The sequence below is a fragment of the Kogia breviceps genome, chromosome 6 (assembly GCF_026419965.1).
Source record: "Kogia breviceps isolate mKogBre1 chromosome 6, mKogBre1 haplotype 1, whole genome shotgun sequence".
Lineage (NCBI taxonomy): Eukaryota > Metazoa > Chordata > Mammalia > Artiodactyla > Physeteridae > Kogia > Kogia breviceps.
The window spans coordinates 111,876,944-111,899,976 of NC_081315.1; the positions used below are offsets into that span (position 1 = coordinate 111,876,944).

The 23,033-nt window shown below is 47.4% G+C and overlaps 1 protein-coding gene and 1 non-coding gene across 2 annotated transcripts in view; both read right to left on the reverse strand.

Annotated features, from left to right (window-relative positions):
- C6H4orf50 (chromosome 6 C4orf50 homolog) overlaps positions 1-23,033 on the reverse strand; it is a 125,340-nt gene continuing 102,307 nt past the window's right edge. The window contains exon 13 of the mRNA XM_067036401.1: positions 1-7,638. The gene's annotated coding sequence lies outside the window, so the exon portion shown is untranslated. The remainder of the gene's footprint in view (positions 7,639-23,033) is intronic.
- LOC131759079 (U6 spliceosomal RNA) lies at positions 8,098-8,204 on the reverse strand. Its single transcript, XR_009336408.1, has one exon. It is a non-coding gene; the product is annotated as a U6 spliceosomal RNA (small nuclear RNA).

The following is a 23,033-nucleotide window of genomic DNA, read 5'->3' on the forward strand; positions in this document are numbered from 1 at the left end:
GAAAAAGGATACATTTTAATGTACAAAATTACACAAATTATACATTTAACTAACATAGAAAAATACATCTTGGTAACAAGAGAAAATGCCAGCCTATTTTACACAAGATTGAGCGATCATCATTACAAATCTTGAAAACACAGAAAGGAGTAATGAGTCTGATTCACAACTGGTCAGGAATCTGATGGGCATCTCCGAGGACTGATTGCTCTGTTCATTTCACTGCAGGCAGGAGTTTGGGGACAGCCACTGCTCCAGGACCCAAGGGAGGGTCCCACTGCAGAACATCCAAAAGGAAGCGGGGTCCGCCTATGTTGCGAGACCACTTCCACGTGAACCAATGCTTCTAACCGAGCGGAGGGGCAGAGCATGGACTGCCAAAATTCTGACCCTGTGTTGATTAATAGAGATGTGTAATATAGGAGTCCTTTGAGATTCATGCAATGGCAAGGAGTCTAGTTATTGTGCATTTGGGATCCAGGAGGAAAGTACACAGTTTCCACACTGATGTCTGTGCTTCACAGCTTTCATGTGATATCTGCCCAGGATTCAACCTGGAAGAGTGAGGAGACCGGGGAGGTTCTGCCAAAATGAACTGACAAGCCACGGTCATCACCTTTGCCAGTGACACCCAAGTCCCTTTCCCGCTTCACCAGCAAAAGTTGGTTGTGCAAATCTGAACGTTGGGAGATCATCTTAGTCGCCCAGCTGAGGTTGGTGGTGCATGTCCCACCATGGCACTGAAATGTGTCTGGACCATTTTCAAAATGTTGAGGGAAGGTTCTCAATGTTCACAGAGCACTAATATGTGCTGAGTGCTTTTTTAAAAAAAAAAAAAAAAACCTGTGCTCTCTCATTAAGGCTCATACCTTCCCTGATGTTTCCCTGGAGGACATTGAGACCGCGAGAGGTAAGTATTCCGTTCAAGCTTGCACAACCAGTTGGTGGCAGAGTCATAGTTCGAACCCCATCTATCTGGCCCATAACCCATCCTCCAATCTCTGTGACAGGCAGAACTTGTCCTTGTCCCGATGCAAAGTCTAACGGTTAATAGTTATAACATTGCTGCATAGATATTTATTGTCCCCACCACTTGCAGTGTCATATTTGCAAACAATGTGTTATATCACTTTACTTTAAAAAGAAAATATTGATAGAGTTGATACTGAGTTTTCAGCACATTTGTCTTTCTCTTCCCTTATTCTACCACCATAGAAGGGTATCATCAGTCTACCTGTGGGCATAGCCTGATGATGTTTTTCCAAGACAAAAAAAAAAATTGTTATTAAAGCAAACCTTATTTTGATGGTATCAATTCCCGCATTAGTCTTCCCATGACTCTATGTAATACATTTATGCCAAGGATGCAGACGTCAGATTGGATGGGACCTGTGCTTGCTGAAACCAGAGTAGGATTTAGGGAAACGGGATAAAGCAAGCCCAATCCTTCCATCCTAAGCCTATTGACTTTTTAAAAGCAGTTTTAGATCCAAGGCATATACTGTCTTTTTCTAGAAATTCTCATAAAACAGGAAAGAGGACTAAATACATCCATAAACCCCACGGGTTTCTTCTTCTCTGCCCATTAAAGTACCAGAGAATTTCCCAAAAATTTATCTCAGAGCCAGGTAGGAACCCAGCTGGCCATTGGTGCAAACGCCGCATAGAAATCTGTTTCTATATGTTTACACAACTGGTCAATTTATATATCACACTGGACTTAGACTATCTATTTCTGGAAGATTTCAGGATTCAAGCAACTGTACCCAAGAAATCTGCTTTGTGTGCCTATCGCATCACTCAGTTGTACAATCTGAACTTTCGTGTAACCATGCCATGATCAGCCACCAAGTGTTTGGCATCCAGTTCTGCGTACAGTGGAGCTGAATGCTACAGCATGCTACGCATTTCATTTTCATAGGTCCACTAGCTGCTTAAAAGGTGAAGTTACCACGCTGACTCATGGTCCAAAATATTCCAAAGATGAGAACTATCCTCCTATCCACTCTGAGGACACATTTCTTTCCTAGCAAGGAACCAAAATAAATGAGTCTGACACAAAAGAAACACACAATGGCATCTGGGAATTTAATTAACACAGGGGATGGGAGAACGAAAAGGGACTGGGAGGCTATAATGTTGTGGCTCTCCCCCTGGCTCCCCATTAGAATCACTGGGGGGCTCTTTAAAGATCCCTGCCTGGGACCCACTCAAGATAACCTGACTTAGGTGGCCTGGAGAGGAAGGTGGGCATCGGACTTCTAACTGCTCTCCAGGTGAGTCCAACATGCAACCAGGGTGAAGAATCATCACTACAGAGGGCAATCTTCTACTGGAAGCCTAGAGAGGGGGCGTGGCAGGGGTCGTGCCACACCTGTCCCCTGACTCCCAGCCCAGAGCCCCTCCAACTGCAAGGCACTGTCTGAACACAGAAAAAGAGGCTGAATGTCTAAAATATGTCAAAAATGTCTAGCACCCTATTCTCCGATGTGGACTGAGTTCTCAAGAAGTTTCTCATTCCAGACCTGGAATTTCACCCTGGAATTAAACAAGAGCTGTGAATCTCTTTTAAAAAAGTTTACCAGCCTGAATGTGAAAAGCCACACTCAAGTTTGGAAGTTTACTCAACAAATTGCTGAGTAACACAAATAGAAAGAAAGAAACTCATCTTTTAAAGGATTTGGGCTCCCTGTCCTCTGCAATGACGGATAAGTAAGCTCATACGGTAATCTCATCACAGACTGATTCATAAACTTTTGATCAGCTTTGCTGCTTCATTTTCACACAGGGAAACTAAGGTAGGGAAGGCTGTGAAGGGGTGGATTTAAACTACAATCATCTCAGCCTAGTTAAGAAGTGAGTTTTCGTGATATCTTGGGATTCAGGGCTTCCCCAGGGCGAAACGTGGCGAAAATTCTTTGATAGAATACATGTGGGTAAGTGATGACATGTGGATTGTAATCATCAGAAAATTAATGGCATCAGACACAGATCTAAAATTCCAAATCAGAAGAACAGGCATGGCGGCGCAGCTGGAGAACCCTGTGTGAGATATCAGAACCAGATTCGGCTCCATCTGTCACATCAAGAGGCTGTGTGACTATGGGTGTTCACTTAACCTCTCTGGGCTTCGGTTTCCACACCTATCAAATGGGAAAAGGCAAGGTGCTACTACTAAAGTCTCTAGCTCTAACAATGGATGCTTCCAGATCTGGTATTTTAATTACTGCACTACTGGCCTGCCTGGGAAGGGCAGAGCCATCAGACCACGCGGACTCTGTGTGTCTTCACTTCTGCCACACCTCTAGTGAACCTATTTTAAGAACACTGCCTAGCAGTTCATGGGGAAATGTTGCCATGCCAACTCGCTGGCTGTTGCTAATCACCATCTAGGAATGTGCGGTACAACCATCTGACAAGCAATTCTCTTCTTCCTTAGCCTGGATACCTCTTCCAAGTTGTCATAAGACAGACCACCTTGTTCATAATAGCACACAGTAGGTACATAATGGGTGTGCATTTAATTAATGATGTGAATTAATGACATGAGAGTGTATGCACCACACTGAAGTCTGTAAAGTGCTTTCCCATGCAGTGTATCTATTAACACTCCCAGCAGGTGCTAAGGCAGGTATTTCATTACTCCATTTGCCAAGTGAGTAAACTGAGGAGGGGAAGTGAATTTCCCATGATCTCGGAGCTCAGAGGTTGCAGAACCCAGACTCCAGACCAGTGATTCTGTTTTAAACCTTAGTCTCTCTCCTACACCAGGTAGCCTCTCATCTCTCCAGCATGTGAAGGTCAAATCCTATATGTTTATGCAGAACTTAGGAGTTGACCGAGGGCTTTTTCCATCCACCTTCCCGTTTCATCCATCCAAAGTCTAAAGGTAAAGGGGTGAGGCTCTGCCAGGGCCACACCTGGCCTCTTAGGTTTCCCAGGTACAGTGGGATGGGAGGCTCCCCTCAGGAGGGTCTCACTGGCCCTGAAGTGACTCAGAGGCCCCTGGCAGGGACTCTGAGATGGGCCGAGGTAACAGAAACAGCACGGTGGGTAGAAAGACCCAGTGGTGGGTGACAGTAGGGGCTCAGGACAAGCATGCCTTCTGGGGAAAAGCACATGCAGCAACAGAGATAAGCCTTGAGGGTGAAGCCAGGGCCCCTCATAAAGCCAGCTCAGAAGAAGCACTTCATGAGCAATGATCGGCCGACTAACCTATTGACTGATAGAAAACCTGCCCACGGGAACAGGAATTTGGTCTGTTTGTTCTCTGCTGTAACTCCAGGTCTGTAGCCGTGCCTGGCACTTAATGCTGGTTGGATGAAGGAAGGAACCCCAGGGAGCGACACACCTCAACCCCAAGAACACATGAACCCGGGAGAGCTCCAGTGCGAGGCTAGAAACTACGCTTTTTCCTCTCTTTGTTTTGGAAATATTCGGAAAACATGCCATACTTTTCACCTCAGAGAGAGACTTCTGCTTGGGAAGGGAAGGAGGGAAACTAAACTCTATTGAGCATCGACTCTGTGCCGGGCACCTTACGTTTCTCACCCACCTTGTGCTGGTGAGGACCAGGATATCGCCCCGTCTGACAGCTGGGGGTCTGCAGCTCAGAGAGGCGACTGACCTGCCAGGGCCCCCAGCAGGTAACAGGCAGAGGGTAGGCTCTGAAATCAGGCTGAAGGACTCTGCAGCCAGGCTGTCCCGGTGACACCAGGACATCACATCTCTTGCTGGGTGTCGCTCTGCTGCCATGGGGATTTGGAGTCCTTGAACGCAGCCCTCACCTGTTCCAAAGTAACCTGTGTGAAGCACCTGCCGTGTGCCAAGCCCTCTGCGGGGGCTCTAAGCTTCCCTGTCTCAGTTAATCCTCAGAATAAGCCCGTGGGGGAGGCGTGGTCCCTTTTCCCATTTTGCAGGTGAAGAAACAGACCCCCAAACCCTAAGCTGCCTGCCTCGTCTGTGCTGCTAATAAGTCCCTCATATCCCAACCCCACATTCCAGTCAGCACGCATCCCCTTCTTTCTGTCTCAACGATTCCATAAGGATGTCGGAGCAGGTTCCGTCTCTCCCAATTCCCTCCGAAAGAGGAATCTTAGGCTCAGAAAGGTCAAGGTCACAGGGGCAGGCAAGTGGCAGAGCTGGAACGAGACCCCAGTCCAAGCCTTCCTGGATGACAGTAGTCATAGCACAATCCCGCCCATGCGAACTTGGGCACAGCTCACTGTGCCTCTCTGGTCTCTGTCTCTACCCATAACCGGAGGGCGCTGGGCAGACCAGGCAGGTGAGGTGGGGAGCGAGGAGGAGACCAGGAGGGATTGGGGGCCTGAGGCCCCCCAGGCTGTGTGCCTGTCGGTAGGGGAGGGAGTGGCTGGCCTCATTCAACTCTGAGTGTGGCCAGGAAGCTAGAAGCCCTGAGTTGCCAGATTCACTGTTTTTCCAAAAGAAGTCAGAAATCCAGATTTTAATGAGAAATCTCTTGGCTTTTGAATGTTATTTGCTCATTCCAATATTAACAAATACAACACAGGTATTTGTACCCCCATGTTCACGGCATTATTCACAACAGCCAAGAGAGGGAAGCAACCCAATTGTCCATTGACAGGTAGATTGATAAGCAAAATGTGAGTATTTTGCTTAGCCTTAATGGAGCCACACAATGGAGTATTACTTAGCCTTGAAAAGGAAGGAAATTCTGACACATGCTACAACATGGATGAAACCTGAGGACATTATGCTGAATGAAATAAGTCAGTCCCAGAAGAAAAACTTCTGTGTGATTCCACTTATATGAGGTCCCTAGAGTCAACAAACTCAGAGACAGAAAGAAGAAGGGAGCTTGGCTAGGGGCTGGGGAAGGGGAAAATAAGGGATTAGTGTTTCATGGGCACAGAGTTTCAATCTGGGGAGATGGAAAAGTTCTGGAGATGGACGGTGGTGATGGGTGCACGACGATGTGAATGCATTTCATGCCAGTGAACTGGCCATTTAAAAATGGTTAAGACGGTAAATTTTATGCTACACATGGCTTAACCTCAATTTAAAAAAAAAAAACAAAAACAACTGAAGCTAAACAAGACATGTCTGTGAGCCAGATCTGGCCTGAGGACTGTAGACTAGGAACTCTCTGAGGTCTGTCCTATGGGTCGTGGGACTGTGTGAGCCCAGCCCTGTTCCTGCTGAGGTCCCAGACATGAGGGCAGACCCCACCCACCAGCCGCCTTCCTGCCATCAACCTCTGCCTCAAGAAAGAACTCAGCTCATCAGGTTGCACTATGCACAGCCTGCTTTTCATTCGGCCTTTCTTGGGGTGCTAAGGTTTCAGCTGTCCCTGTTAGCCCCTTGGTTGCTGAATGAGGTGACCTCACAGCCCTGCAGTTTACAGGAAAGTCTTTAAGAAGGAGCAAACCCTCTCGGTCTGAGCACAGCCACTGGGCCACAATGCTCTTTAACTGCTGGGCCAGACGAGCAGAAACAGGGCTGTAGTACTTCGGGCACTTTGGGGTGCTTTGGTTATTTGTGGGGGGTGGGAAATTCACGGACACAGTGGCCTGAAGTGACTTATGTTTAGAAAAGAAGAAATCTCCTCTTATTCTGGAAGCAAGGAGGCTGGGTTCAGGACCTTCCCAGCTGACCAGAGGCTGCCCCACAGAAAGAACCCCGATGATATTTGCTGCAGCGGAACGAGCCTCCTCTGACGGAGGGGCTACAGACTCATCAGAGGTCCAAGCACGGAGGGATGCTGGAGGGCACGCGGTCACACCCATTTCATAGAAGAGGAACTGAGGCCCCGAGAGGCCAAGGGATGGCCTCAAAGTCACTGGCCAGTTAGAGGCAGAGCTGGGTCTCCAGGTTCCTTAGTAAGAGTCCTTCCCCCCTAGACTAGCAGTGCTTGACCCTTGGAGGTCCCAGTCTCATCTGAGAATCTAGTGAAATCCATGGCCCCTCTCCCAAGGACACATACAATGTTTTGCACAGGCTAGCCCAGCAGGTGCTCTAGAATAGCAAGGTGACTACTCAGATGTCTCTTAAACCGTCCTGCTGCCAGACCTCACATCACGCATCTTGGGCGGCAGCTACGTAGAACTGTAATGAGTACTTACGGCAGACAGCCCTCCTAAGCAGACGTCAGTCCATGAGTGAGAGAGGATGGAATCACACTTTACCAACAGCAATGATCCCTGACACATGGGAAGCATCTTAGTGTTCAGGGCCCTTCGGCAGCCATTAGCTCATTAGGTTGTCGGAACAAAACTGTCAGGTAGGCTTTATGCCCCTCAAACCGATGAAGAAGTGGAAATTCTAAGAAGGTTAGTCATCTGTGCAGGAGCAAAGCTTAGGAGTGGCTGAGCCAGCCGGGACCTTGGGGCTCCAGCCCCCGCCTCCTTCCGCCAATTCTGTGCCAATACATACGGCCTTCTGACAGTTAACAGCCATCTCTTTGGTGCCCTGGTTGGTATTATACAGAGTAGAGACGTTGTCGAGAGTGACTTGAAATAGGAAGATGGTCGTTTGGCTTGTAGCTCAGCTCCCTGGAAGGGACCGCAAATCACGGGGCCACCTCGGCTCCGCTAGTCAGTTGGGAGGGATGTAAATATTTTCCAGCTTGGTGTGCTTGCCTCTGTGCTGTCTTCTTTCCTGCAACAACGACAACAACAACAAAAAACCCAGGGAGATGAGTTCTTAAAGGGAACACACCAACCAGCATGGTATCTACATGAAGCTATCTGAACACATAAGCTTTTAAGATGCTGCGAGTCTCACATTCATCTCAATTTGTACTGGGTTTAAATCATGATATGTGTATACAATTCATAAGCTGCTCTCTCTAGAAAAGAACCTTAGCTTGGAATTAATAAACAATGCCCTCTTTATCCGGAATTTTAAAAATATTTCATTGCAGTATAGTTGCTTTACAATGTTGTGTTAATTTCTGCCGTACAGCAAAGTGATTCAGTTATACATATATATTCTTTTTCATATTCTTTTCCATTATGGCTTAACACAGGATACTGAATATAGTTTCTTATGCTATACAGTAGGGCCTTGTTGTTTATCCATCCTATATATAATAGTTTGTTTCTGCTAATCCCAAACAGAAATATGGCACACTTCATTAATTTGCATGTCATCTCTGTGCAGGGGCCATGCTAATCTACTCTGTATTGTTCTAATTTTAGTATATGTGCTGCTGAAGCAAGCACTTTATCTGGGGTAAGGTTTTTGAACCTTGAAACAATATGGGAGTTTTATGTGAAGAAGTATTCATGTGTATCCGTACAGAGAGGGTTTCTAGGTTTCCTGAGACTCTCAAAGGGGCCAATGGCCAAAAGAAGTTTAAGAACGACTGATCCAAAGGAGGAGAGAGACTGAGGTTCTCAAGGCTATCTTCTTTCACCCATTTAACAAAATTATCAGGCACCTGCTGTATGTCAGGCTCGGTGCTAGGCATTGAGGTTACAGTGCTTGCTCTCTTGTGGTCAAGGAGACAGAGGGTAACCTAGGAATCACAAAAGAAATGTTATGTCCCAGAAGTGAAGGAGGGCAGAGTAAGACAACTGCAGGGTGCCAGGGAGGAACAATTTAGGTGGGGGACAGCAGGAATGTGAGGGGAGAGGAGCATTCCAGGCAGAAGACTGACACAGCCTGTGCAAAGTCCCTGCAGAGAGAGGAAGGGAGCACAGGAAGCCAGAGTGGACAGACCAGAGAAGTGACGGGAAGCATCACAGGAGATGAGGCTGGGAAGGTCTGCAGTGTGGCAGATACTGGGATGGAGGGAAGTTGGGGGGCTCCGGTGTAGTGCTGGGACATGATAAGGGCTTAATTAATGAAGGACAAAAGGAAGGAAGGAAATGAAGAAGGTGGAGGAGGAGGACTGCCTGGAGAAGGTGATATTTGAGTGGCGCCTTGGAGATGTACAGGAGTCCTCTGGGCAGAAGCCAAGAGGTGTCTTGGCTTCTGACTGAACATGGGCTGTGAGGACTCAGCAAGGCAGATCAGTTTGCCAGGAGGAGTCTTCTTGGGTGTTGCCAGACCAATAAGTGTATTTGAGCAATCTGACAGTTTGCAGAAGGGGACCTCAGAAACATTAAAACCCTATCAAAGAGCAGCATCCCTTTGCAGTTCTATTGTTACTTCCATAATTGATTTCACTGAGCTGGGCTTTTAATGTTGAGGGTCTCCAGAGGTGGATAATAATGGCTCGCACATCGCTCACAGCCATATCCATGATGAGGATGTTGGTGAGGACGCCACCCACAGCATTACCCTGTGTGTCTCCAGTCTTGGGCTAAAGTCAGATCTCACTTGCTTAGGTTATTTATTTGTGTAGGTGGTTTTTAAGTCTGCTTTTCAAAATGTATTTACATATACCTTGTAAGCTGCTTTCAATCCTTTTATTTAAAGGAAATAAACAAGACAAAAATGAATCCAACTACAATCCTTAAAGCTTATAGGACCACTGGTACTGAAACTTCACTATACCTCAGAATCATATGGAGAGCTGTATAAGAGTTCAGATTCCCAGGCTCAAGCCCAGACTTATGTAATCAGTACCCAGGAAACGAATCTCAGAAATCTGTGTTTTCATTGAGTCCCATGCTCATGCATTAGCTGGGTGGTTTTTTTTTTTTTTTTTTTTTTGCGGTATGCGGGCCTCTCACTGCTGTGGCCTCTCCCGTTGCGGAGCACAGGCTCCGGACGCACAGGCCCAGGGGCCACGGCTCACGGGCCCAGCTGCTCCGCGGCACGTGGGATCCTCCCGTACCAGGGCACGAACCCGCGTCCCCTGCATCGGCAGGCGGACTCTCAACCACTGCGCCACCAGGGAAGCCCGGCTGGGTGGTTTTTATACATTAAGTACATGCATTAAGAACCTGGCATCTGGGTATCACTGAACTGGGTGATGTTCCAGTCTGAGGACAAAGCAGACATGTGACGTTAATGTCACTGGAATCAGGTGATGGAGACCAAACACAACAAATCATCATCTCTTGCCTACATCGTGCATGAGGTTGGTGCCCAAATTCTTGCACTGATCTTGCATTCACCAAGAAATTAATGTATGGCTTCCTCGGTGGCTCAGTGGTTAAGAATCCGCCTGCCAATGCAGGGGACATGGGTTTGAGCCATGGTCCGGGAAGATCCCACATGCCGCAGAGCAACAAAGCCTGTGTGCCACAACTACTGAGCCTGCGCCCTAGAGCCCATGAGCCACAACTACTGAAGCTCGCACGCCTAGAGCCCATGCTCCACAACAAGAGAAGTAACTGCAGTGAGAAGCCCACACACCACAACAAAGAGTAGCCCTGCTCACTGCAACTAGAGAAAGCCTGTGCACAGCAACGAAGACTCAATGCAGCCAAAAATTAAATAAATAAATAAAAAGAAACTAACAACTCTTCCAGGATTCATAAACATGATAGGTCACCTCTGTAACCCATGTGGGTCACTCATAGATGATAATTCCTGATAAAGTTACATCGTAAAAATGACAACAATTACAAAGATACTCAACTCCTGAGAGATGATCAGATACAATAAATTGGAGAAATCTCTACTGGGGCATTACACAGAGATTCTAAAAAGGATTTTAAAATAAGAATGCTTACAATATTCACATATACATTCTATGAATGAAAGTAGAGTAACTGATATGAGACCTCAATCAGCAGGTTAGACAGACACAGATGAAGAGAGATTTAGTGAACTGGAAGATGAATCTGAGGAAATCACCCCAAATTCAGCACAGAGAGATAAAGAGGTGAAGGGGCAAAGGGAGTTACTGTAGATTGAGTGGTTAGAAATGGTCTTTTTGAGGAGGTGATATTTGAGCTAAGACCCAAATGACAAGAAGGCCATTAAAGAAATGAGAGTCAAGTGTCCTAGGAAGAAAGGGCAGATGTATAAAATGCTTAAAGTGGGAAAAAGCTTAGCAGGAACAGGTTGGTATATTTGAAGAACATAAGCAGGTCGCTGTGGTTCCACCAGGTGAGAAGCCACCATGGGGAAGAGGAAAGTGTGGTCCTGTGTGGCATGAACTTCAGCTCAGAAAGTGGTGGTTAGCAGGAAGCATGTTTCAGCTGAGGGTAAAGAAGAACTTTATAACACTGAGAGCTAACCACTCACTCACTCGTTCATTTACTCATTTGTCCATTCAGTCAGTCATTTACTTGTTATCAAGTACCTACTCTATGCCAGACACCGTGTACAAGGCTGTGGGGAATGCTGAGATGAATAAAACACATGCATCTTAGTCCTCAAAGGCCTCACTGTTGAGTGAGTAAAACAGACAGGTAAACTGTAAGGTCAGACAGAATGAAATGCTGGCTTCACAGAAATATCAATGGCTGTGGAGAGTCAGAGAAAGGAGTCACGAAGGTGATCCACCTGAGATGCCAGGACTGCCTCTTGGGGCAAGAGTGTGCCCAATGCACAGCAGATGTGTGGATATCAGAGGGAACTACTGCACTTGGAGGAACACTAAACCCGCAGACCCTAAGTTCCCTTCCAATCCTAGAATCGATGATTCTATAAAACAACAGCAGGCATTTACATGCCCAGAGGAGTTGGAGAGGACTAGGCTGCAGCTTCACCTCCTAGTCCGTTGGGGGAAGCAAATGTCTGAGCAGATAATGGTGGAGATCCCAGGCAGGGAGACAACCACATGATGGGGAGAGGGGAAGCCCTTGGGTATAAAAAAATGAGGGCAAAAATGGGGACACTAGTCCATGCCCTACTTAGTTCCAGACCTTTGTGAAGACAAGAGCTCCTCAATGAGAGAATGCACTCTGACAAGAGGGGCTGACACAGACGTGACTGTCCTTGACACCATTCACTTAACACCCAAAGTCATGCAGCCTTTTTTAGGGGGATGTATAGATGAGATGAGAAAGTCATACTCAGGGACTGCTGTGTCACTGCCCTTTCTCTTGCTCTGATCTGTAAATCAAAGCAGTGCTGAATTGACCTACTTCACAGATTAAAGACACTTGGAAAGTACAGAACTGGTATTTGCTGTTCCCTCTCCTCCTCTCCCCCAGCCCAGACCACCACCATCTCTTACCTGAATCACTGAAACAGCTTCCTAGCCAGGCTCCCTGCTGCCAGGCTGGCCCCACCCCAATCCACTCTCTAAACAGCAGCCAGAATTACTAGAAAGCTGGTCACATCACTCCCTTGCTTTCACTCCCTGTCTTTCTCTGCTCTTAGGATAAACCCAAGCTCCTTAGCAAGACTTCCAGGACACTGTAATGTCTAGCCCCGGCCACCTGTCTTATCTCATCTGTCGAAAGGCAAACCCTTCCACTTCACGCAGCAGCCACACAAACTCTTTGCACACCGAGTGTGCTTGTCTTGGTTGCACAAGCAGTGTTAGGCGCCTAGGGTTGGAATGAATGAGCAGGTGCTTGATGGCAAGTGCTCCTGGCACAGATGGGCATGTTCAGTGGGTTCTCCCTTCAACTCTATTGTCCTCTCGGTATTTGGGGAATAGGAGCTTCCATTCCACCAACACTTCGCCAGGAGGAGTTCCTGGGCCAGAAATCGTTTCCCTTTTTCAAGTGTCTCTCATCTGAATGTCAAGTCCAGCTTGGTCAATTAAGCAGGTGCTTAGCTCCCTGGACATGCTAGACAGTGGGTTGAATGCTCTAGATTTCCACAAATGCAAAGTTTGTGCTCTCAGGAGCTTGCAGGACAAGACAGAAGGACCTGCAGCCTCCACAAGACAATCAGGACCAGGAAGGAGGGAGTCTGTGGAAATGGAGGTGAGGAGGGTTTTGTGGGGGCATCTTCCCTGGGGAGCCAGTGCTCCATGCAGGAGGACCAGCAGGGGCAGAACTTGATAATCCAAGAGTTACAAGGAAAGCAATCCTTGACCACACCTACTATGTGTCAGCTACTGCCCTGAGCCCTTGACAGATATCACCACACTGAATCCTCACAACTCCCCATGATCCATGTTTATCATTTTCCCCATTTACAGAGGAGGACATCAAGAGGCTTAGAGAGAAATTTCCCCAAGATCCTATAGCAGGTAAGTGGTGGGGCTGGGATTTTAAACAAGACCTATCAGACTCCAGGGCCCACAGAGAAAGGCATGTGAAATGGCCCAAGCAGATGAGAAACTGGCTGAACAGAGCAGATGCTGACAAGAAACAGATTAAATGTGGATCAACTTAATGTGATTCTCATTGAATGCAAACCGGTTCCAACATATTTCCTCAGGGAATATTTAGCATTTTCTTGCAGGTAAAGGGAATCAAATGCAAAATTCATGATTTTTTTTTTCAAATGAAAGTCTTCAACATTTAAGAACCTTCTCAATCTGCTCCATCTGGCCACTAATTTTTGTATTTTAAATGATGTCTGTTTGTGATACACATTATGCTATAAACAGGTTTGGTGTGAATCATGGTGTTTTAATTAGAATACTAGTTATTCTCAAAAAGTCATCTAAAATAAGCCTTGTATAATCACTTGAGGAAACAGACCTCCAGAGAGAAAGCGACCCCGCAGTAATCATGCAGCTTGATCGATAAGGGTGAGCTTGGACTAGCTTCTCAGTCCCCTAACTAATGCCAGTGTTGATCCAGAAACTTCTAGGTGCCTGGCACTGGGCGAGAACCTATTGTGGTGTCAGAGGAAAAATGAAATAAAGTCCCTTCTCTCAAGCTGCTCACATTTTTTTTTTTTTCTTTTTTGGTGCCTCCTTATTGAACTTGAAAGCAGTACCGTGTCCCTTAACCCTTAACATAGCATCAGATTCCACATGTTAAGGGCTTAGTCCCGCAATACTGCTCCCACTTCAGATGCCAATTGCAAATCTATGTTGCTACCTGTGCTTCTGACCAACTGGCTATAAATTGGAAGTTCCTATGACCCCCTCCTTATGTTTGATTAATTTGCCAGAGGGGCTCACAGAACTCAGAGAAACATTTACTTATGTTTACCAGTTTATTATAAAGGGTATTGTAAAGGATACAGATGAAGAGGTACATAGGGCTGGGTTCAGAAGGGTCCCGAGTGTAGGAACTTCTGTCCCCGTGGAGTTTGGTGTGCACAATCCTCCAGGCACATGGATGAGTTTTGGTTCACCAACCTGGAAGCTCTGTGAACACATCTTTTTTTTTTTTTTTTTGCGGTACGCGGGCCTCTCACTGTTGTGGCCTCTGCCGCTGCGGAGCACAGGCTCCGGACGTGCAGGCCCAGCGGCCATGGCTCTCGGGCCCAGCCGCTCCGTGGCTTGCGGGATCCTCCCGGACCAGGGCACGAACCCACGTCCCCTGCATCGGCAGGCGGACTCTCAACCACTGCGCCTCCAGGGAAGCCCCCCTATCTTTTTTTATAAAGCCTTGTTATAAAGAAACAACAGGTCCCAAATGGAGTCATTTGTGCTAAGCCCCATGTCAGCAAACCAAGACTACATACCTAGCCTGACTACAGTCTCAGCCTCTCCCAGTAATTTAGTCTTAACCAGTCAGTCTGGAATTTCCTGATCAGCAGTAGTGAGGTAATCCACCTGATAGACCCCTTCATTCCTCCCCCAAAAGATGAGGCAATCTACTTTTTCCTTGTCCTTGCCCCCTCTGTAAAAGCCTTCTACTTTGTATAGCTCCTTGGAGCTCATTTCTACTTGCTAGATGGGATGCTGCCTGATTCATGAATCCTTGAATAAAGCCAAATGGATTTTTAACTTTACTCAGTCGAATTGTGTTTTTTAACAGGCTTATTTTATAGGCCTGATTGATTAAATCATTGGCCCTTGGTGATAGAACTGAATCTCCAGCCCCTCTCTCCTCCCCAGATCTCTGGGGTGGGACTGAAAGTTCCAACCCTCTAATCACATGGTTGGTTCCCCAGGCAACCAGCCCCCACCTTCAGGTTTCCTGGGGGCTTCCCCCAAATCATCTCATTAACATAGCACAGCCATCTTTGTCTTAACAGTTAGGAAATTTCAAGGGTTTTAGGAGCTATGTGCCAGGAACAGTGCATGGAGATCAAATATACATTTCTTGTTATAAATCATAATGTCATTGAGGAGTTGGTAGACAATGTTCACAAGCAGCTCTGGCCAGCCAGGAGGAGCCAGCGCCGGCACACCAGTGTGTGTGTGTGTGTGTGTGTGTGTGTGCGCATTTGGGGAGAGTGGATGCATAAAGGATGCATGAATGAATGAATGAGAGAGAGATACCAATTCTGCAAAAGTGATAGGAGAGAACTGGAATGAATGGGATGTTTTTATAACTGCAGTAAATAGACTTTACAAATAAAATAAGCCAGGATCAGTGTGAAAAGCATCTTAAACAGCTTTTCCAAATTACTTTCCAAGAATTATGCCTGTTTTTTCATAAAGGGCCATGATGACAAAGTGCATCAGCTTTATAACTTACTACCTCTGTGACCTTGGGCACGATACTTAATCTCTCTCTAAGTCTCCCCATCTGTAAATGAGGGCAATAATACCCACCACAGGGCTAGTATGACGAAGGCACCAAGCAGAGGCCTTACCAAATGGCAGAGCTAGCATCTGAGCCTGGGCAAATAACTGAGGTGCAGACTACATCCTAGAGGATGAGTATACCCCCAGCAGCCCGCACAATTCTTGGAAAATGGCAGATATGCAATGATTCTTCTTGAAATAAATTTGGAGTAAGGGTAGTGGGGGTCAGCATGCTAGTGTGTAGTGTGGAAAGAGCATATACTATGAAACAACCTCTATTCATTTTCCATGAGCTTCCTAACTGTACGGGATAAAAAAATATATAGATAAAGAGAAAATGCTTTTTTCCCCCTAAAATGCCCTAATCTGTGCTTCAATATCAAGATTCACTGGGACTATTTTCACTTTCACTGTTCTTAGCATTCTGATCTAATTGATGGCTTCCTTCATGAGCTGAGGCCCTGCTGAATTTCATTATACTAGGGCTTCTGGGCATATTGATTCTCTTTAGAAATAAGGCAATAAATTGCCCACAGACATAATGACCAAACCCACTGCCAAGGGAGAGAATACAGAGGAAGGTTTCCTCACTGCATTGTCTGTCTTTAACTGAACTTTTATCATGAGTTTGAATTTCTGAATCAGCAATAGGTATCAATGGCTTTAAAAATGTTTGTTCCCTTTGAGATAGTAATTCCATTTCTGAGAATCAATATCCAAGAAACAGTTTTCTATGAAGACAAATTTTATACACAATCATAAGCATCACATTATTATTTTTTTTGGCGGTACGCGGGCCTCTGACTGTTGTGGCCTCTCCCGTTGCGGAGCACAGGCTCTGGACGCGCAGGCTCAGCGGCCATGGCTCACGGGCCCAGCCGCTCCATGGCATGTGGGATCTTCCTGGACCGGGGCACGAACCCGTGTCCCCCGCATCAGCAGGCGGATTCTCAACCACTGCGCCACCAGGGAAGCCCCTGAATTTTTTAATAGTATATATAAGTACACTATAGCCTTTCTAATGTGGCCAGCAGATCTATATGAAGGAACATGTACAACAGTATTACCCATTTTTCGCTTGTTGGAAATACTTAATCTAATGTCCTATTCTATGGTGTTAATGTGATTTGCACTCCCTATCCCATGGATGCAACCTTGAGTTCGTTTTATGTGGCAGAGTCAGTAATGTCATGTGGCCTGGAATTTGCTTACACACACAGAAATGCAAAGAAAAGCCACTTTCATCATCTGAAAAATCAGATGTAGGCACCAGATCATAGTCTCTTTCTCCACTAGGATAAATTCTTCTATATTTCTCAAGAGTTTTAGTTTAGTCTCATTTTTCTGTCCAGTCACTTCCTTGATCCAATAAGTAGCTCAGGAAGGAGTTACTCTAAATTCTATGCCTGTAAATACTACGTTCAATTCACAGGATGGGTACTGGAAACACCTCTAACTTGCTTTCAGTCCAATTCCCCTCCAAGCCACCCTCCAGGTAATAGCCAGGGTGACCTTTCTAGAATGTAACTCTGGTCCTGACACTCCTCCACCTGGCTTAAGCACCTTCAGTGGCTCCCATGGGCATGTCAGGCCCTCCTCCATCTTGCCTGTTAGCATCCTTTTCCCCCACCCTCTAAAGGCCACTCATATCCAGTTCCTACCATTCCTAGACACAGCATATTATTGGTGCTCATACTACTAGGGAAAGACACAAGATGTTGGCCAATCCACAGCTTTTCCCAAACCCTTTTTCTTTTGTCACCTCCCAGCCTAGAGGTTGGAAAGGTGGAAATTGGCTCTCAGGTAGGAATGGCCATGGGACATATTTATGGGCAGATTTGGCCAATGAGGTACAAAACAAAGTCTGCTGGAGGCATCTGTGAAAGGTTTGCCTTCCCCTCTCCTCTTAGGACACAGATGTGAAGCCTGAAGCTGGGGCAGCCCTGCTGTGACCATGAGGCAATTATTAGCAGGAAAAAACACCAACAAGCGGCAGACAGTGGATCTGAAGGAGGGAAAGCAGTTGAGTGGTTGCTGGTATCACTGAGATGCCAGACCAGCCTTGAGGCCATGCAGCTCTGACTCTTTGAAGAGTGAATAAGGGGTTCTACTGCTTGCAGCTACATTTCTCCTACCAGACTCACTCTTCCCTCACATTAGGAAATGTACACAAAGTGGTGACTTCAGTGCCTGGAACATTCTAGAAGGTCGATCCATGTTATTCTCCTCTCTCTTCTTCCTTAGTATCCCTTTTGGGCCACATTTACTCACCTGTTGGGAATACACTGGACCCCAAACTGTAAATTTTACTGAGAAATACCAGGTTGTGTATCTGCATACATGATTTGACTGCCTGTGACAGAAATGAAGTTGAAGTGGATAAGGCACAAATGGAACCTTATGGCAAGGATCCCTCCCATCCACAGGGATGGAGTGGTTTCCACACACACAGCTGTCACCAGCAACACAGGCGCCGCCAGGAAGCTCTCACCACCTTTCTGTTTCTCCCTGGTTGTGACTTTTTTCTTTCTTACTCTGCACTGGCTTCCTTCACGGTGACAGGGAACTGACACACTGACAACTCCTGAAGTTACTGTGGAACTCGTACCCAGAGAGAATGGTTCTCAGTTTCAGAGTGAAAAATCCTAGAATTCTGATTGGTCTGCTTGGGTCAGGTGTCTAGCTGTGGGCCAATCAACAATGAGGGTCCTCAGAGATATTAAGTAACTTGTCCAAAGTCACCCAGCTGGAAAGTGGCAAAACTGGCATTCGAATCCAGAGCTGCCTTGCTCCATGAAGCCCAGATTCTCACACAGCACCTTGCTGTCCCCAGAAAGGTTCAACCCAAAGGGAAAGCCAGTGCCTGAGAGTCTCTGAGACAGTGACCTCATTAACACAGCCCTGCTCAGCCAGCCTGGGTTGCAAAAGCTGGACATTTTTAGCACATACCTAAAATAAAATTAAAACATGAAGAAAAGTATAACCGAAAAATCTCAGTGATCTTAAAAAAAAAAAAAAAAGGAATAACAACGGTGTGCCAGGATGCAGGGAAGTTTGTGGGTTTCAGTTCCTCTGTGGCTACCTTGAGTCTTGAGGCACACGCCCAACCCCAGAGGACATTTCCTTGTCGAGCTCTCCAGTGCTTCAGTGGTCGCCTTAGGTCTCGGTTTGCACAGGTCATCTGGAGACGTCCAGCTTCAGATGCCTGTAAATCATCGTGAGCCAAGCAGAGGCCCAGGGCCAGGTGATACAATCAGCTCAGAGTGCAATGAGATGCCGCAGTCATTCATCAGAGATCCAGGGACCGGATGGATGCAAATGATGACTAAGCAAAATGATGCCAGGGCCGAGGGTGAGGCATGGAATGAAAGGGCAACATTAGACAAAGAAACCACACTGTCACCTCTGTCTTCAGGAAGCTCCAAGAAGAAGCCCCCAGAGACAGGAGACCTCAAAAAGTCAACAGCAAGGAGCAAAAGATGAGAAGGGTGTCAATCATCGGGTATCACGGAGCAGAAAGGGTGGTCAGCTCTGGGTTAGAATCTTTTTCACGTCTTGTGTGAAAATTCACATGAAGCAACGCAGGTGACCCTGACACATAGCATGCGTCCAATCACTGGTGGTTTCTTTCTCTTCCCTCCTTCCCCAACCATCACCCCGAGCCCCAATTCTGTCTGAATGTGATGATTTTGTCATTTGGGCTTTTCAGCTCATCATGATGCCCAGCACCCCAGGGCTCCCTCACTGGTCTTTCTCGCATTCACTTGTGACCCTGCAATCAACTTTCCAAACAAGCAGACACAGTGGACCAATGCCAGGGCAGGTCACACCCCTGCTTAAAAACTCTCCAGCAGCACTTAGAAGAAAATGCAAAGTGCCACCCCCGCTTCCAGCCCCCTGAACGGCCAGCCTCCCTGAGCACATGTCCCAACACTGATTCCCGTACTCAGTGCCCTCCGGGGACACTGGCCTTCAAGCCGTCCCTTGAGTCTCCAGGTTCTTTCTTGCCTCAGGACTTACACATGCTGTTCCCTCTGCTGTGATGCTCTTCCCCACAGTACCCAGAGGGCCTCTACTCATCCTCCAGATCTTAGCTTAGCTGTTACTTCCTCTGGAAGTTTCCCCACCCAGAGTCCCCTGTCATGGCCCTCATGTCCCTCTTCATAGCAATTACAAAAATCGAAACTGATTCATTTCTCGTGTAAGAAATGAATCACTTATGTACCATTTCAGTCTGTTCTAAGCTGTGTGTGGCTAGGAATGGTGTGTCTGTCTCACTCCTGCCTGAAGCTCCCACACCAAGCCCAGCACCTGGCACATCAGAGGTATTTAATAAATATTTGATAAATAAAATGTTTAATAAAGAGATAAATGTCACTTATTCTGGACAGATAACATGTTATCCTGGGTTAAAAGACCTTCAAAGGAATTGTCTATTCTTCATTCACATTTGGGCTTTAACGGTTAGTCATCTTTCTTTTCAGAGAAACAAAAAAGCCGAAACAAAATAAAATAAAAAGGGCTTCCCTGGTGGTGCAGTGGTTGAGAGTCTGCCTAGCGATGCAGGGGACACGGGTTCGTGCCCCGGTCCGGGAAGATCCCACATGCCGCGGAACGGCTGGGCCCGTGAGCCATGGCCGCTGAGCCTGTGCGTCCGGAGCCTGTGCTCCGCAATGCGAGAGGCCGCAACAGTGAGAGGCCTGCGTACCGCAAAAAAATAAAATTAAAATGAAATAAAAAGAATTTTGCACCCTTCACTGACAATGAACACCAGTGTTTCTCTCTCCTTTAAGAAATGATCTACTAGTCATAATGGTCATCACCACACAGTAAGGTGTGCTGTGTTGACAGCTGGACTCAGCTCATCCTCACAACCTCCCCAGGGCGGAGCACTGCCCTCACCTCCCATGTCACAGATGAGGAAAGGGAGCCATGGGTGCTGAGCGCCTTGCTCAAGGTGATCCGCCTAGAGAGCGGTGTTCTGGAGATCAAATCTGGGCAGTTTGGGTCCTGAGCCTCATTCCTAACCACTCACATCACCACCTTTGGAAAGAAAAAAACCAACTAAATCTCTTTGCGCAGCTAGGTCTTTACCAGCAGTCAAGGTCATCGGCAATGAACTTGTCTCCTGCTCTGTGCTGGGCCCCCAGAGGCTGGCGCCGCAAAGAGGAGGGGAGTCAGGGCTGGGCCTGGGCTGGACACAACACGTGATCTCAGAAGGAAGTTTCAGGGGAACGCGAGAGCAAGTCACTACTTCGCTGCTTGCTGGTAAATCGACTTTCCCTGCAGCCACCTCTCAAAGGCATTTTAGGGAAACTGACCGCTTCTGTGGCCCTTCTGAATTTAGTTAGTCTCTTTTGCAAGCAGCCCTAGAAGCTCCTGCCTGGCCAAGTGGGCCACCCCGGGGGTCACCTGGGCCCGCACTTCATGTCAAAACCGGCTGGAAGCTTTCAGAAGTGTCAATCCCTGGACCCCTCCCAAACCAAGTGGAGGGAGTCTCTGGGCCTGGGGACCAAGCATCACAGTCATTTAAAACTCCTCTGGGTGTCTAGTGTGCAGCCATGGCTGGAATCCTGATCCGGACCACATTCCCCTCCAGGCAGATGGAGAGACTGGGGCCTGGAGATGCTGAGGGCTAACTCAAGGGCCCACGGGGCCTGGTGGTTTTCTTTTTAAAAATTTTTACATTTATTTTTATTTTTGGCTGCATTGGGTCTTCGTTGCTGTGAGCGGGCTTTTCTCTAGTTGTGGGGAGCAGGGGCTACTCTTCTTTGCGGTGCGCGGGCTTCCTATTGTGCTGGCTTCTCTTGTTGCAGAACACGGGTTCTAGGTGCTCAGGCTTCAGTAGTTCTGGCGCGCAGGCTCAGTAGTTGTGGCTCGCAGGCAGGCTCTAGGGTGCAGGCTCAGTAGTTGTGGTGCACGGGCTTAGTTGCTCTGCGGCATGTGGAATCTTCCCGGACCAGGGCTCAAACCCGTGTCCCCTGCATTGGCAGGCAGATTCTTACTCACTGCACCACCAGGGAAGCCCTGGCCTGGTGGTTTTCAAAGAGAACTTGTTAATACGGCCTCTGTTGGGACAGATAATAGTCTGTGTTTCTTAGGTGAGGACGTTGCCAGTGAGCTGCAGGGCGGGGCTGACGGCAGCTCTCAGGGCTCCTCTTTCTCATTCAGGGTCCCTTGGCTGTGCCTTTTCCGGAGCTGGAGGTGCTGCCGCCGACTCTGGGGCCTGTTTTCAGCTCAGAGGAAGCCCCAGCTCTTCAAGTTAGCAGATCTGGTGTGTAGTTTTGGTGGATATCACAGCTCAGGAAGGTTCTGGAAGTCTGGCTGGGCTAACTGGGGATGACACATCAAGTCTGCCCTGCTCACTCCTCATAAGTTGTGGACTGAGGCAGGTGCAAATGGGGTAGGGGTGGGGGGCATGGCCCTTCTTGGCGGTGCTCATCTGCCTCAGTGCCTCCAGCAGCGCTACTGAGCCCCTGCCAGGAGGCTGCGTTTAGGAAGTTCCCTGGAACATTCCCTGGGGACAAGCCACAGAAACACGGACAGTGAGGATGGCTGCTCTGCCTCCAAGAGCCTCCTTTGTATCTTTCCTGAAACCATGGTCAGTGAACACAGCGATGAGCAGAAGCCCCTTTGCAGGGTTTGCTGCTGTGAGCAAGAGGGGGACACTGCCTGGTCCCCAGGGGACTTCAGAAGGACCACAGCAGACGAAATCGCTGCTGGAATGGAGGTGGGTAGAGAAGGAATGCTCACGCCCTAGTCATCATCATGTGCTGCAGAGCTGTTAGAAGCTTGGCCACGGAGCCAGACTTACCAGTTCACATCCCACCTCTGCACTCACTGCACTGTGATCATGGGCAAATCAGTTAACCTCTCTGTTTTGAGGTCTATAAAGAGGCATGATAATAATATCTACTTCACAGCCTTGGTTGTGATGATGGAGTGAGTTGATGTGTGCAAAATGCTTCTAAAACAGCCTGGAGCGTTATAAGCACTTATGTGTTAGTTGCTGTCTTAATCCATTCAGGCTTCTATAAAAAGTAGCATAGGCTGGGTGGCTTATAAACCACAGAAATGTACTGCTTGCAGTTCTGGAGGCTGGACGCCCAAGATCAGGAGACTACCAACTTCTCTCTGTGTCCTCACAGGGCAGAAGAGGTGAGGGAACTCTCTGAGGCTTCTTTTATCAGGGCGCTAATCCTGTTCATGAGGGCCCCACCATCATGACCTAAACATCTCCCAAAGGCCCCACCTCCTAATACCATTAAATTGGGGGTTAGGGCTTCAACATATGAATTTGCAGGGCTACAAACACTCAGTCTATAACAGTTGTGACCATTGTTTCAGCTTGTGTGATGAGGGCAGGAGAATAAATAATGAATTTGAGTTTTAATTGCAAGTACTATGATAGTAGAGCAAAAGTAAACAACTTTGTTCTGATCAGCAAGAAAGATGTGATGTTAGTTCTGCAAGTGACTAAAAATTGGTCCCTTTGGGCAGAGAGGCTGAACCACTAGGAAGTCTCGGTTTGTGCCCCATGACCACCAGTGACCCTTGGACCACAAGTCAGGGTAACTGTGGGATGGGACCTGCT